General features: G+C 37.0%; 1 protein-coding gene across 6 annotated transcripts in view; it reads right to left on the bottom strand.

Annotated features, from left to right (window-relative positions):
- Positions 1–13,933, bottom strand: part of wasf1 (WASP family member 1) — a 76,296-nt gene that overhangs the window by 40,551 nt on the left and 21,812 nt on the right. The window contains exons 2-3 of one of the 6 annotated variants that reach the window (XM_088625810.1): positions 9,010–9,066; positions 3,541–3,639 (exon numbers count right to left, since the gene is read on the bottom strand). The exons of 3 other annotated variants lie outside the window; for them this stretch is intronic. The gene's annotated coding sequence lies outside the window, so the exon portion shown is untranslated. The remainder of the gene's footprint in view (positions 1–3,540; positions 3,640–9,009; positions 9,067–13,933) is intronic. 2 more of the 6 variants (XM_088625809.1, XM_088625811.1) reach the window with 2 other exon arrangements.

The following is a 13,933-nucleotide window of genomic DNA, read 5'->3' on the forward strand; positions in this document are numbered from 1 at the left end:
GTTATTTGGAAAGCTTTTGTATTTTGCACTATTTTCTAATTCACAATCAGAAATGACACAAAAAAAGTTCTTAAGAAATTTCAGAACTCCAGGTAGCGAGAAACTTGAATGTAAATGTGAATTAAAGCATTGAGAAGACAGGAAAGTGTGCTAGTTGCTCTGATGAACTCATTCAGGTTAAACATGTGAACACTGCATATCGCCGTTTCTTGCGAAAAGCCTACTGCTGGTAAAATCCTTTTTATTTACTGTGATAATCTCAATGAAAACCTAAGCTTCCTTTTATAATATCGGAAAACAACGAGCTGAAAGAATTTCCACCTGAAAACAAGGACAGTCTTTCGGATTTTTACTTTAATTTGCATTTAGTGGCTTATGTGAGTGGTTTATACAGCAGGTTGCACAATGATGCCACTGTCTGTGCTAGAGCCAAGATTCTGCCGGATGAATAACTTCCCTGTTGTGGGCAATGCTGTGTCAGGATCTCTTTTCTACTGTCAAATTGTGTTTTCTTAAAAAGCAGACATTTTATAGGGCGATTATAATTTTATAGATTCTGATTGCTCTTAAAATTGGTTGTCCTGTCTGAAGTGGCAAGTGAAGAGGCAGTTTTATTACTGTACTGTGCAAACCAGGTATGAGCACTGTTATTGTAACAACAGGTTTACGCAATGTTTTTTCAGGCTGTGGGGGGACAACCTTTTACAAGCAATAAATGATATTTGATGCTACTGTATGTATTCATTTCTGCTTTCCATTGAATCAATATTGACATAAAGAGACTGTTCTTAAAATGTCTTCCACAATGTTTAAACATCTTTCAAGATATTGATATTCCACCCACAGCTGTGCATGTATCACTCCAGACTAATGGTGGAGGCATGGACCACTAAAAACTAAAGTACAAAAATAAATAAGGGTGTAAAATCATGCAGCATCCTTTTCCGACAACCACAGGATATTACAGCCACAGCATACTGTAAAATACTTGCCTTTTTGACCTTTGACCTGTCACACAAAAATAACTTTCATACATTAATTGCAAAAGTAAATTTTTTAAAATGTTTCAGACTTCAATTTCAGATTTTAGTAAATCTGATGGTAAAAGTATATACCACCTGATAACAGCTTATCAGAAAATTTCCAAATGTTTATATTTAAAATGCAACAGTATATTGCCTGTGGAAAGCAGTGAATTCATCATCAGACAATACTCAGTGTGAAAATTAAGGAAGATTTTTTTTAACTTAACTCTATACACAACAAGATAATAAAGAAAAAGATTTCTCGTGAGTTTTTGTCACTTAACACTTTCAAAAGCAGAATCTGTTCATTTCTATGTCCACTGAACATGACACTGCTTTCAACTCTTTAAAGTCATACTAAAGACACTAAATCTTTTGTAACTCTTGCTTAACTCTCATCATAGTCCACAGGATTTTATAATCGGGGCAACAGAAAATACAAAAGAAATGAAAGCATGTAACTAATGTGTATTGCTTTTTGTAAGAAAAGATACTTGACTTAATTTAGTTTATTATCCTGTCAGTTTACAAAACCGTATCTGGTTGCTCAAAAGATAGCACCTGTTTACTATCCCATTAGTTATCTTTTAAACGGAAATTAGCCTCCTTTCTAATTGCTTCCAAGGCACTTACATTATGAAAAACAAAATCAATGTATTTATTAAAAGAGAAATACATTCAAATCAACCAAGTTAAACCTGTTACTAGACAAATTCATCACATTACAAAATGATCAGCAAACACTGCAACGTGAAGCACTGTACCTTAGCAATCCCTTGTTACCTCTGCTACTATACATTTCCTAGTCAGGCCTGGTCACAAACTAATCACTTGCCTCCTGTCCACAGGAAGTACAGAGGCTGGCGGAAATTCTGAGCACTGACAGTGAAGAGCTTCTGATCAGTGCAGTGCTCCGGGAAGCCCTGGCCCAGGCACAGTACCATTAGGATTCAGCGCACGGCTCTCTGGAATAGCAGAGACGCCGTACATGGATAACGTCACAAACATCAGCCCCCTCGTGACCACATTTTCTACATCATTCACGGAGACATCTAAAAGCAACATCTTAAGGCACCGAGATCAAGAAGCAATTGCGATCTCGGGTTCTCCGACGTAACGCCCAACTTACAAGACACTTGGGTCCCATCATGAAGACGATTTATAGAAGGCTGCCTATTGTACTCAAGGCAACTGAATAACCTAGTACAGGCAGCTTGCTTGGTTCATTACACTCTGCGCAATATTGCAATGAAGAAAGAAATTAAATGCTAATGGAATAATAAATACAGTTAGACAACTCAACAATGGATCCTTGCTCCAATTCATAAGGGAAAGAAGGCACAGTCTACTGCCCGTCTTAATATGAAATTAAGCTCCCATAAAAGATTGAGTCAATTCCTCCAGTCTTAAAAACAAATTATAAACAGATTTAGAACCAAATAACTTTTATAGTAAAGCTTCAGTGTAAACAGAGAAGATATCAATGAACCGAAGTGCATCCAGATGGCACTGTGGATACAACACTGGGGAGCAGCACACAAAAGAAGACTAAACACTCTAAAATGTGTACATTTTAGATCTTATTTCAAGAGCCACTTTTTGTTTTCTAGCTTGAATAAAACCAAGAAAACAACTATGATAACAGTATAGGAGAATGTAGGGATCTGTCATTCAAACACTCCCTAAGATCCTTACGTTGTCCAAATTTCAATTTTTTTCCTGAGCCTGAAGAGACTTACTCTTCAGCTCAAATCCAGTGCAGTGCTGAAGAAGCTCTTGCTTCTTCCCAGTCCGGGAAGCTCTTGCCCAGGCACAGTACAATTAATCTCTATCAGGAACAGGTATTTTGGGTTTGTGGATATACAAACCAGGGGATACAAGTGTCCTACAAACTAAAAGGCATTTTAGATACACAAACAGTTGTGTAAGTATGGAACCCAGCAGTTGCTGAAGAGGATAGAAAACAGCAGGATCAATTAGTTACCAACAACCAAACAGGATAAAGAGTCCAATGGTCTCTTCTCATGCCTCCATTCTTTCTAACGTGCATGCATAGGCAAGTTGAATATCTGAATTATTTTAAAGGGGCAGACATACACTGAACATCAATTACACTGCATTTCTAACTCTATTCATGGCATCACTAGTTTCAATTAGCAGTTAAGACACACTGCTCTCAGCCATACTATGTCCAAACCCCAAAACCAAGAGTCCTCAACACCATTAGGTGTTGTTAGACACTAGAAAAACAATGTCACCCATCCTTCTCAGATTCAGAATACAAACCTCCTTGCTCATGTCATTGCAGATAACATGCTAGTTGGCAGCCATTTGGAAAGTGCATCATTCATGTCACTCTGCACAGGCACCTAAGATACTCGATATCTACTCTCAAGATCAGGTCGGTCACAGTTCTTCCAGGTCATAAAACTAAACTGGAGAACAGCTTCATGTCTTTCTACTGTCTGAGATGTCCGCTGCACTAAATCTTGGCCCAGCTGTTAAAAAATCCTACCTCCAAGGAAAGAGCACTTCCTTCTGGATTGGATCCTTCTGGATCCTCATAGTGTCACGCTCTTTCAAGGGTTCAAGGGTCTCCACACCTGAGAGCAGACTGCAAGTCAAGGGCAAATTGCAAATCACTACAAGAGTTCCACCAAAGACAACACAGTGTTTATGGACAGCATGGCTGCGTCACTTTGAAAACAAAGAAGGGTTTGTCTGCCCAACACGGCAGTCAAGGAAGTCAGGGAAGAGGTCACATTTTAAACTGCACTCAAGGTGCATTTTGACCGAGGTGCAATTTGTCACAAAAACAATTTTCAATAGAATGTAAGGATCAGGTCTCATGATCATTCACTGGGAAAAATATAACCTGTCATTTGTTTAAGTCTACGATACCATGTCATTTAGAAGAAAAAAACATTTCGGGTTTTGCAACTTTGAATAAATTAACAGATGCACTTGTATGACTAATAAATTACATTATGTTAATCACTATAGAGAGGCACATTATAAAACACTTAGTATAGTTTCTGCTGTGGTTTGCATTATTTGAGGGAGTGAGCATCAAGCTGGAAAGTCCACAGCACCAAGATCATTTACCATATCTGCTATCGAAGTGTTCCACCAGAAATGTTTCCGTGGATTGTGGAACAGCACAATTTCTAATTGACTTGTGTGCATTTATAACACACAAGCCTGCAAAACAACACAAGTAAAAGGTTTACTTTTTTTCCCTGTAATGTCATATCCTGTCACTTGCTGATGCAATGCAATTTAATTATTTTGTGATGTCACCGTCATTGTGAAACATGTTGCTAAACACTAAAAACCAAATAAGACGATAAAAGTACAGAACAGTGGCAAATGAGTTATACAGCAGCAGATCCAAAAAGAACGGTCATCAGTCTAAGTTTAATCAATCTTGGGTTTCAGTTTTCACTGCAACCTGCAGAAGGTTTCAGAGCATATACACACTGGGGCGGTGTGGTGGCTCTGTGGCTAAGGATCTGTGCCTGTGGCTGGAATGCTGCCAGTAGGTATCCCGTGGCTGGCAGAGGAATCCTACTCCGTTGGGCCCCTGAGCAAGGCCCTTAACCCCAACTGCTCCAGGGGTGACCCTGCACTCTGTCCCCAAGCTTCTCTCCCTGTCTGTGTGTCTCATGGAGTGCAAGGTGGGGTATGTGAAAAGACAAGTTTCTAATACTAGAAATTGTATATGGCCAATAAAGTGATCTCTAACACATTTACTTTGTGTATATATGCTTCTTTATATTTCTAAAGAAATTGGAATATTTTTGAATTTATTCAATGCTAATCTCATTTATATCCAGGTACTGCTATCAACTTTAAATTAAAACCAAGGTAGTAATTTTTAAATTTCAAATGCAAACTATAAAGTTAAGAGAAGATCAGAGTAAAAGAGCACCGAAGAACTCACTGAAGAAAATGGGTAACAAAATGCAAAAAATAAATGATTATAATTTAAACCTGTTCTTTATGCCTGTAGACTTTTTGGGTGTTCAGAGGTTTCACGGTTAAGGTTACTCTTACTTATACAAAGTCACTCTACAGCAGAACATCAAATGGCTTCTACTCAAAGGAAAAATGGATTATGACATCTCCATTAGAAACACAAAAAATGTAAGTGTTTTTCTTAAACTTATGTTTAAGTTTAACAAAAACATCTGATATTTAATTCACAACAAAATATACTATTTATTCATTTTTTGAACACTTTGAAATATTCATAGTTTATTCTAAACTGAAGTGTCTGAGTCTCAGTTTGAATTGCAGTAATATCTGGACACTCATCTCTTACAAAAAGACCACAAAGGTCTATTCATTTTAGCCTAAGGTGCCTATCAAGAACAGATCTAAATCTGAAAGTCACGCAGATCTAACGCTTGGTGCGTAAACAAAGCAGAAAACAAAATGTGTTGATTCTAAATATATTAAATACAGGGGTTTTAAGATTTTGACCATTTACTATGAAGTCATTTACTATTAAGACTGCATTGAAAAATGAAATGTCAAACAAGTCACCTGGAAGCACTATCAGGGTTGCCTAGCCTGGGTCATGGTGGAAAACTGGCTGCTAGTTTTAATTCCACCTGAGCTCCCAATCTCTGGTGGATTGAGGACTTAAAAAAAGTCAAAACAAGCAATTAAGTCAGATCAGTCGTTTCGTCAACCAGTATCAAGCGTCAGAAAGGGGGAAGGTACTTTCTGCAACAACTTAACTTTACACAGCCTCTCACCTTGCTTGCCATTATTTTGCATGAAACAGCTCTTACTACTAGACTGCAATCAACTGATGATAAACATGGGTGAGAGTAACAGAATTACAGTATCAAACATTCCCAAAATAAATGTTTTGTGCTGCAGGTGTCCAATAGGTTTCATTTCAGGCCCTGAAATGAGGGCACTTCTGAAATGCAGAAATCTGTACAGGGTTGATACCAATTACAAACCCCATTTGACCCCGAGAGCTAAACGCAACTTTGCAAATATGACCCAAATAGAAAACGGAAATCAACTAGCCTGCTATTAAGAGCAAAAGCCAGAAAAGACGTTGTTCCTCCAGGATGTGGGTTTTGGAAAAGTGCTATTTTAAGATTTTAAAATGTAAAGTGCATCATGATTCAAACATGTCAGTCATTTCAGAGGCTACAGACACTTGAAAGACTCAAAACATGTAAACTGGTTCAGTCAATGCTTGAAGTCACAAGGCCCCAATCTTGTTACTTCTCAGTAAAGGAAAGGAGTCATAACAGATTACTTAATTATCTGTATTGTGACAAAATGCAAGGTGAAATTCTAGAAGGTGTCCATTATGAGCACAGGATATGGTACACTCTTTACATCCATTACCTAGAAAATTTAAATGGGGAAAGTTAAAAACAGCCATTTACAATAGGGATGTACCTTTGCCGGCTAACTACAGGTTAATAGAGGCCAATAGGATGCAGATAATATGGTGACCACTTGTTTTTGTGATGTCATTGCATAAAGGACTGCAGAGGATTACAAATAGCTGTATACTTCACCAATTAATCTTTTAAATTATGTTTAAGTTCTGGCGCACTATGGCTGCCGTCGCATCATCCAGGTGGATGCTGCACATTGGTGGTGGTGGAGGGGAGTCCCCATTACCTGTAAAGCACTTTGAGTGGAGTGTCCAGAAAAAGCGCTATATAAGTGTAAGTATTATTATTATTATTAAGTAACTTTTCACTTAAAACACCACAGGATCCAAGACACCCCTTATTATTTACCTGGCTCTTGAGTTCATCAACCAGTTGAGTACTTCAGCCACAGAATTTCCATTGACTGTTTTTACGTTCTGTTTTTTTTGTTTTTGTTTTTTTACTCTCCAACCGTGCTGGGGTCCATTTTTGGAGGTGGGTGTGTCCCTAAATTGGGTCTCTCTCTGGATTGGTTGAAGAGAGCGGTCTGGTTTTAAATGCCGGTACGGGGAGTCCGGAGAGTTGTGTGGAAGAGAGGCGTTAAAAGAAGAAACGGCGAAAATGTAAGATGTACCGGATTTGTTTTCTTGACTGTGGTGTGGGGTTGGGATTGTTGTGGCATCCGTGTTTCTTTTTTAGTTTTCCGTTAAAGCTTAGTTTAGATACAGGAGATGGATCGCTTGCGGAAGACCTTGCTTTGGGTTTGCCACCCCTTCCTCGGGAGACAGGTTTAGAGAGTATTGAGTTTTAGAATAGTGTAATTATTGTTTTTTTATATTTCTGACCGTCAAACCCCTGCTCTTGTGTTAGTCCCCATTCGCCCCTAGACTGAGCCATATTGGGGACGTAACAACCACTTAGAGAAAAAAGTGGCAATTTGGCTTGTCACACTTCTGTAAGCATGCTAGAAGACTTTTGGGGGTAGGGGGCCAGTATAATAATAAAAAAATCACAATCATGTCCCACCTCTATTACAAATGCCAAGCTGAGCAAAGGTTAGGATTTTCATATATTAGAATGTAAATTTATTCTGCTATAGTGCAATAACATTTAATGCGATATTTGCAGCACTACTTTGTTAAAACAATTTTAAGGTAGCTTAAATCTCAGTGAATCTGAGTTTATTCGTATTATTTGAAACACAGATATTTTATTCGGAAAGCAATTTGTCACCGAACCTAAAAATGTTTATTTGAAATAAAATGAATACTGTCTCATAGATAGAGGTGTAAATAAATTTAACTACTTCTCACAGCTGAATCTTATTATAAGCCTGTGACCGATGCTTTAAGAAATTCATCTGTGTGCAATTTTTCAGTTTCCAATTTTGAAGCTGACTCGGACTCTTCCTCTTGGGGTTGATGACTGCCATTTTGTTCAATTGCTGCTGTGCAATGATAAAGGACTGAATAGTACAATAAACCTAGAATTGCGTCAACCTGAGGTATGCCAAAATACTAAATATTGTTTAGCCTTGATCTTAGGGGTAAAACAATAATTAAGCTTAATTAAACTGAAACAAAAACAATTGAACTGTAAAAGTAAATGTTTTGTGAGTGAACCTGACAAAAGCTTTTCTGTTTAGTATGATATGAATCAAACAAAATTAGTGACTCTACAATATCTGTTGTATTAACATTTAAAAAACTAGCACTTTTTAAACCAGCATTTTAAAATCTACAACCAGCCTTCATTGCAACCCACTTTTTTTCTTCTTCATCAGCATATAATATTAAAACCTTTTTACCCCTTATCCATAAATGGGGGAGGTTTTTAGAATTTTCTTGAGGTCAACATTACTGTCCAAGAGCACTCACTGACCTCTGAATCATTTTACCATGCATTTAACACTGAGTAATAACTGATGATTACAATGGGAAAAAAAACAATACTGAGAAGACTGAAGAGCAGTAACATTCAGTAGGATATTTAGCCTATGCATACCTGGACTATTGAGTTTAAACATTTGATTGAACACTGAATGAAGAGATTCTCAATAAATGTACAGTGCAGTTAAAAATAGTATTAGCTGAAATAATTCAAATTAATCTTGTGAAACATGCTCGGTCTAGACAAGTCGTTTGTTGTCAGGACCACATTGATGACAGCAATTTCACATTATTTTGAAAATTTTGTGTAGAGACATTCAAAGCGATCCAAAGCAAATTAAAAAAAAAAACTAGTGAAAACTTTAGATAAAAAAGGTAAAAGACAAAGGCAACAGAACAGCTGAGACAGTTCAATTCCAATTGCTGTTTATAATAACTATACAGACAAATAGTTCATTTATTTGTATGTATTTAATAGATGTATTTAATGCTCCAGGACCAATTACATATTTAAGTGTAATATCACTAAATATCAATGCACATTGACCAAAATTTCCATCAAGCGGTGGTGAGTCATGGACACCAGTGTGTCTTATACACTAGCACTGCATTTTAAGCCCACAAGGTACGATATCCATTTTGACAGACGCCTTGTAGAGAAGGTGAAATGAGCCACAGGCTTACCTGCAGCAGTCTTTGCTCCCGATTTAGCCGAGACTAGAATCACCTCTCACTGGCCATCTAGGATAGAACACAGCAATTCCAAAGTAACTTGAAGGCTTGCAGATTAGCCTTTGTAATGTAATTGATACTGCTGCGATAGAGCAATAAAGGAACTGCCGTTAGTTTAGAGTTACTACAATCTGTGACAAAAATAAAATGAAAATACTGCTCATCCTTAATTTTAATTCCATGCACACCAGCATGATTAACATAAGGGAGTACACTGAAGGGCCACAGCACTTATTTCCCGCTAAAACTAGTAGTTTTAAAAACCATACTGTTGTTTCTTTGTGCACAAAACAAAAGACTAAAAATACCATTTTATTTTCATGCCAACAAGATCTGCTCTCAACATGATTTAAAACAGAGGACTGAGAAAGTCCCAAGGGCATGTTGTTCAACTTAGAAATTCTGAGGTCACTCAGAATTTATTTAATTACACTCAATGACTTTCTATTTGGCTATACTGTAGACATGAAGTCTCCAAAACACTGATTCTTTCATGATAGCTTGGCTATTGCTCATTAGAAAGGTTTTCAGCTGGATAATATGTTAAGATTTTAAGCAAAGAAACAAAAAGCAAAAGCTTATTTAAAAAAAGGCATCAGAATCCTGCATAGTTCAAAACTATACAATTGAGTTTTCAGACCGGAAAAGATGAAAATTTCCATGAACACTATGACCTCCCAGACAAAATTAGGATCCCAGGTAAATTAAGTTTCTAAGAGTGCAAATATTGTGCCTGAAGAATAAAGTTTCCTTACAGAAGGTGGTAGGTAGATGTCAAATACAAGAACAGGTTTGATATAAGGTACTGTATTAAAACCTGGATGCAACACACCTTGCAGATCAAAAGAAAAATGCTAAAAGGCAGCTTCTGAGTCCGCCACACAAACCAGGCAGCACGGATGCCTTTAGCATGGTCAGTAACGCTTTGGAGATTAGCTCAGCCAGAAGGTGAAAAAAATCCAGTACTAATTTTGAACACAAAGGTGTCCTTTATTGTGCGTAATATTAATTTTTTAGGACATATCACAATCAGACACAGAGAAACCGATTCTGCATTCTCTATAATTCTATATTCGTAATATTTCTCTATATTGAGCCTATTTTAACTGCTTGCTGGCACTTCTAAATATACTATCAACAGATGTAATTCTGTTAAACTCAGCTGCTACAAACTAATCAGATCAAAGATCCACATGAATAGCACTCCTGTACAGGCCTCCCTGTATTCGTTCTCAGCGTCAGATAAGATTGACTTCGATAGCGGTCTCCTGGCCCCAAAAATACAAAGGCCTCTTTCAAGTCTAAAGACCTGCTGAACAATTATACTCCATCTTGACAGCTTAACTCTTTGAATTGTGGCTTGCTGTGTCCCTGTGACAACATGACATACACTAGGCATTTGGGCTTTCTAGAGAAATGTGCCTGATGATCTACCTGAGACTATACAAGCTTCCCTGTCGGTCTACTAAAGCGGTTTGAAAAGGGAATTGTATCGTAAAGAAATCTCACTGTTGATATAGAACTTGTTCTAGTAGAACAACTTGATATAGAACAAGGGAGTCCGGATGATTTGCAGCCTAAATTGCAAAGCACTTTGAGATGCACTGCTGTGAAAGGTGTTCAAAAAACTAACATTTTTAAGTTATGGTATGATCAGAACAAAATTTGATTAATTCCAATAATAAACAGAAAAAAACTTACTGTTCACTGAAAGATGGAAGTAAAGGACAAGCAGACATGAAACAGGACTAGAGAGTTTGTCAGACTGTAAAGAAAGTCTCCATTGCTAGATGGTCACTAATAGTCCACTAGATACACAGGTTAATAAGAAATAAAGGTGGAAATGAGCCAGAGACTATTCTTGCCGAGATAAATCTGCCCACTCAAACACTGCTCCCAGCTTTCAACAGTCTCAGCAACTGGAAATTTGCCCACTCTGCATCTGTAATCCCAAATACACCATGTCAGCACAGGAGGGAAATACAAGAACAAACTAAAAATGACACAAAGCTAGAAAACTGAACTCCCTATCCCACTCTCAATTTTCTCAAGTACAGTGCACAGCTCTTCTGTATACTGTGAAACTAGAGTAAACCATCACCAGAAAACTGCAGACAACTAGTGAAAGGAGGGGTAATTAAGGTCAGCTGGACGGCTATTCTCTTCTAAGGTATGGATGTTAACAGGCCATCGTTATACTCTTATTTGCATATATGTTACTTGCATCCGACAGAAAAAGCACGGCTCGACTGTAGATAAATGCATCTTGACATCTTGATTCCTGTTGCCCTTCTTGTGTGTCACACAGGTACTGTAACCATCTTACACCACCGATTACACAAAAGATAATGAAAATAAATTACACGTCAATAAAATTGGTGGGTTGTGATAATGTCTTCAGCTGACAGACCACAGAAAATCATGCTATGGGTGCAAAATTAAATAAGTGTCAAAAGAGGAAATTACCATATAAACAGCATAGACAACCCCACTGTCTAGTGAAGTACAGATAATACTTAGTATCCGATACCCGAAGCTATTCTTCCAGTGACAATGAAGTGTTTGAATATAATAAAGCATATTTTATGAAAGAAGGCAATTAAAGCCTCACAAGGTTTATTAATGAAGAGGGGTCTCTACAGCTACTGATATTTCATTCATTATCACACTTCTGTTTAAGGTTGTATTACCTTTACAAATCTTTGGCACATTTTTTTCCCCAAACAAGTTGACTCCAAAGAAAAAAAATAAAATTAAAGGAAGATAATTTAAATATAAAGGTAACTGGTACTGTATGCAATGAACCTGACGAGTTTGCATCTTAAACAAGAATATAAAGCTTATTACTCAAGATTTCTACAAAATTAACTAAAAATCGGTACCAGCTTTAAATTATTTTCAAACACAGAAATCTTAAAATCATAATTGAACAGTAAAATACCGAAGGTTCAAAAGAACTTATCTTACCCAAAGAAAATATATTGTCACAGATTACTGGAGCTCTACTGTATTTAATTGCTAAATTAAATACAGCTTCAAGGCCATGAACAGGTGAAAAATTAATGTGGATTGGGAATCACTATTTTCACAAACTTCAAAGGAGTCTACTATCAAAACAAAGCCTGGTTCTGCGCACTTTAAAAAGCCCTTGGATTTTATCACAATTTGCTGAACAAAAAGCAGTTCTACTGAGATTAATACAAAATGATTAGTACATTGTGTTCAGTTAAATTTGAATACCTCAGGCAGGGTTTCCCCAAACTTGTCCCCGCATTTTGTTTCGACTGAATTCTTAAAGCGGTAAATTTATTTCACACGATTTAATAATTTTCTACACTCAGGGCTTTGTTTAGGAAAAGCTAAATACACTTTTATGGGTATTAGTCCCAAGAAATAGAGCAAGAGGATCTGCTTCAAACAGATTTAAAATCATTGCTCTCCCATTGCTTTCTAAAGAGCTCTGAGTTTATCACCAATTACAGAAGTACAGAAACACCTAGGAATGCCTTTGTGGCAATTGTTCATTACTTAAGACTTCAAGATGTATACACTCATGGGTTAAATGCTTACTGATCATTTAAAAAAATATCCATGAACGAAAGGGATTCTTTATAGCTTCTAACCCCATCCAACTATTTAAGTGAAACTTTTTCTGTTTAGTTTCAATTAAGGGTTCAAACAGCTTAAGGAGCTACTTTGGAATAAAAAGCAGAATACTCAAAGGTTATTCCAGTATCGGTAAACAATGACCCAAGGCACTGCTGTAGTTTTTCTCCCCTAGACATTTGAGTTGGATCCAGTGCAGACAGCAACTATAGCCTTAAATTTGGAATGGACAGAGCAACAGGAAAACTTTAGGCTTAGAGAGTAGTGCTTCACAAATCGATAGTACTAGAACACAGTTGGTAAAAAAACATACTTTCTATTCCAGAACATAGAAATCCTATCATATAAATAGGTCATCTCACTGCTGTAGCACCTGAAAACAGAAATGCTGTTATTCTCCAAGTTGAAAAGGCTAAAATACTAAACATTTGTAAGCACAGGAATAAAAGTTATAATGGCACTAGACACATCGGCATGCAGAAACATTTGAAAAAGGGTATATCAGTTGCAACAATTAAATAATGCTTACATTCTTTCTGAAGTACTTACAGCTCAATACTTTTTTAAATTACCTTTTTTTCTGCCAAGGTTGGATTTATGATTGAAAGGGGAAGCAAGGTATACAGTAGCAGACAGGCTTGCTTCCAGCAACCGAATAACAACACACTACAGCTTTCTACAATTCAGCACTTAACAGTCCTTTGAGCATTTATTTTTGAAATATCAGAATTTTCCTTTTAGCCATAATCATTTCACTTTCTGCTCCTATATTGGCCAGAATTTCCTCCTCTTTTGTACTTTTCTTTCAGCTTTTTTCCCCCCAGAATTGACTTTCCTCTTGCAAGGACCTCTATAAAACTGATAACTGAAAAAGACCAGCAGCACTACACAGCAGCAGGTCACTCTGACCCTAGATCTTTGTATACCCGACTACAGATTAGCTGAAGTCCACAGCAATCGCTTTGGGTCTGAACAGTCATGTTTAAGCTGAGGTAGCAGTGTAGGCTCTAACCAGATTTTACCTGTCCTTTGTCTTTCAGCATGACTCATGAAATTCAGCTAATCCAAGTGAAGCTGTTCTACAGTGCTGTACAAGCAGCACGGACCTAAGACAGGAAACAGGGTTTGAAGATGCTTGGAACTTTTTTTTTTAAAAGAGATTAAAGTTACCAAAGAATCACTAGTAGTAAAACATTCAGAATATTTTATATTCTTACCTCGTTTCAAATAAAAATGTTGTAAGGAGAAACAGAAAAAAGGAAGATGAACA

The sequence above is a fragment of the Lepisosteus platostomus genome, chromosome 3 (assembly GCF_059453375.1).
Source record: "Lepisosteus platostomus isolate fLepPlt1 chromosome 3, fLepPlt1.hap1, whole genome shotgun sequence".
NCBI classification, from domain to species: Eukaryota; Metazoa; Chordata; class Actinopteri; order Semionotiformes; family Lepisosteidae; genus Lepisosteus; species Lepisosteus platostomus.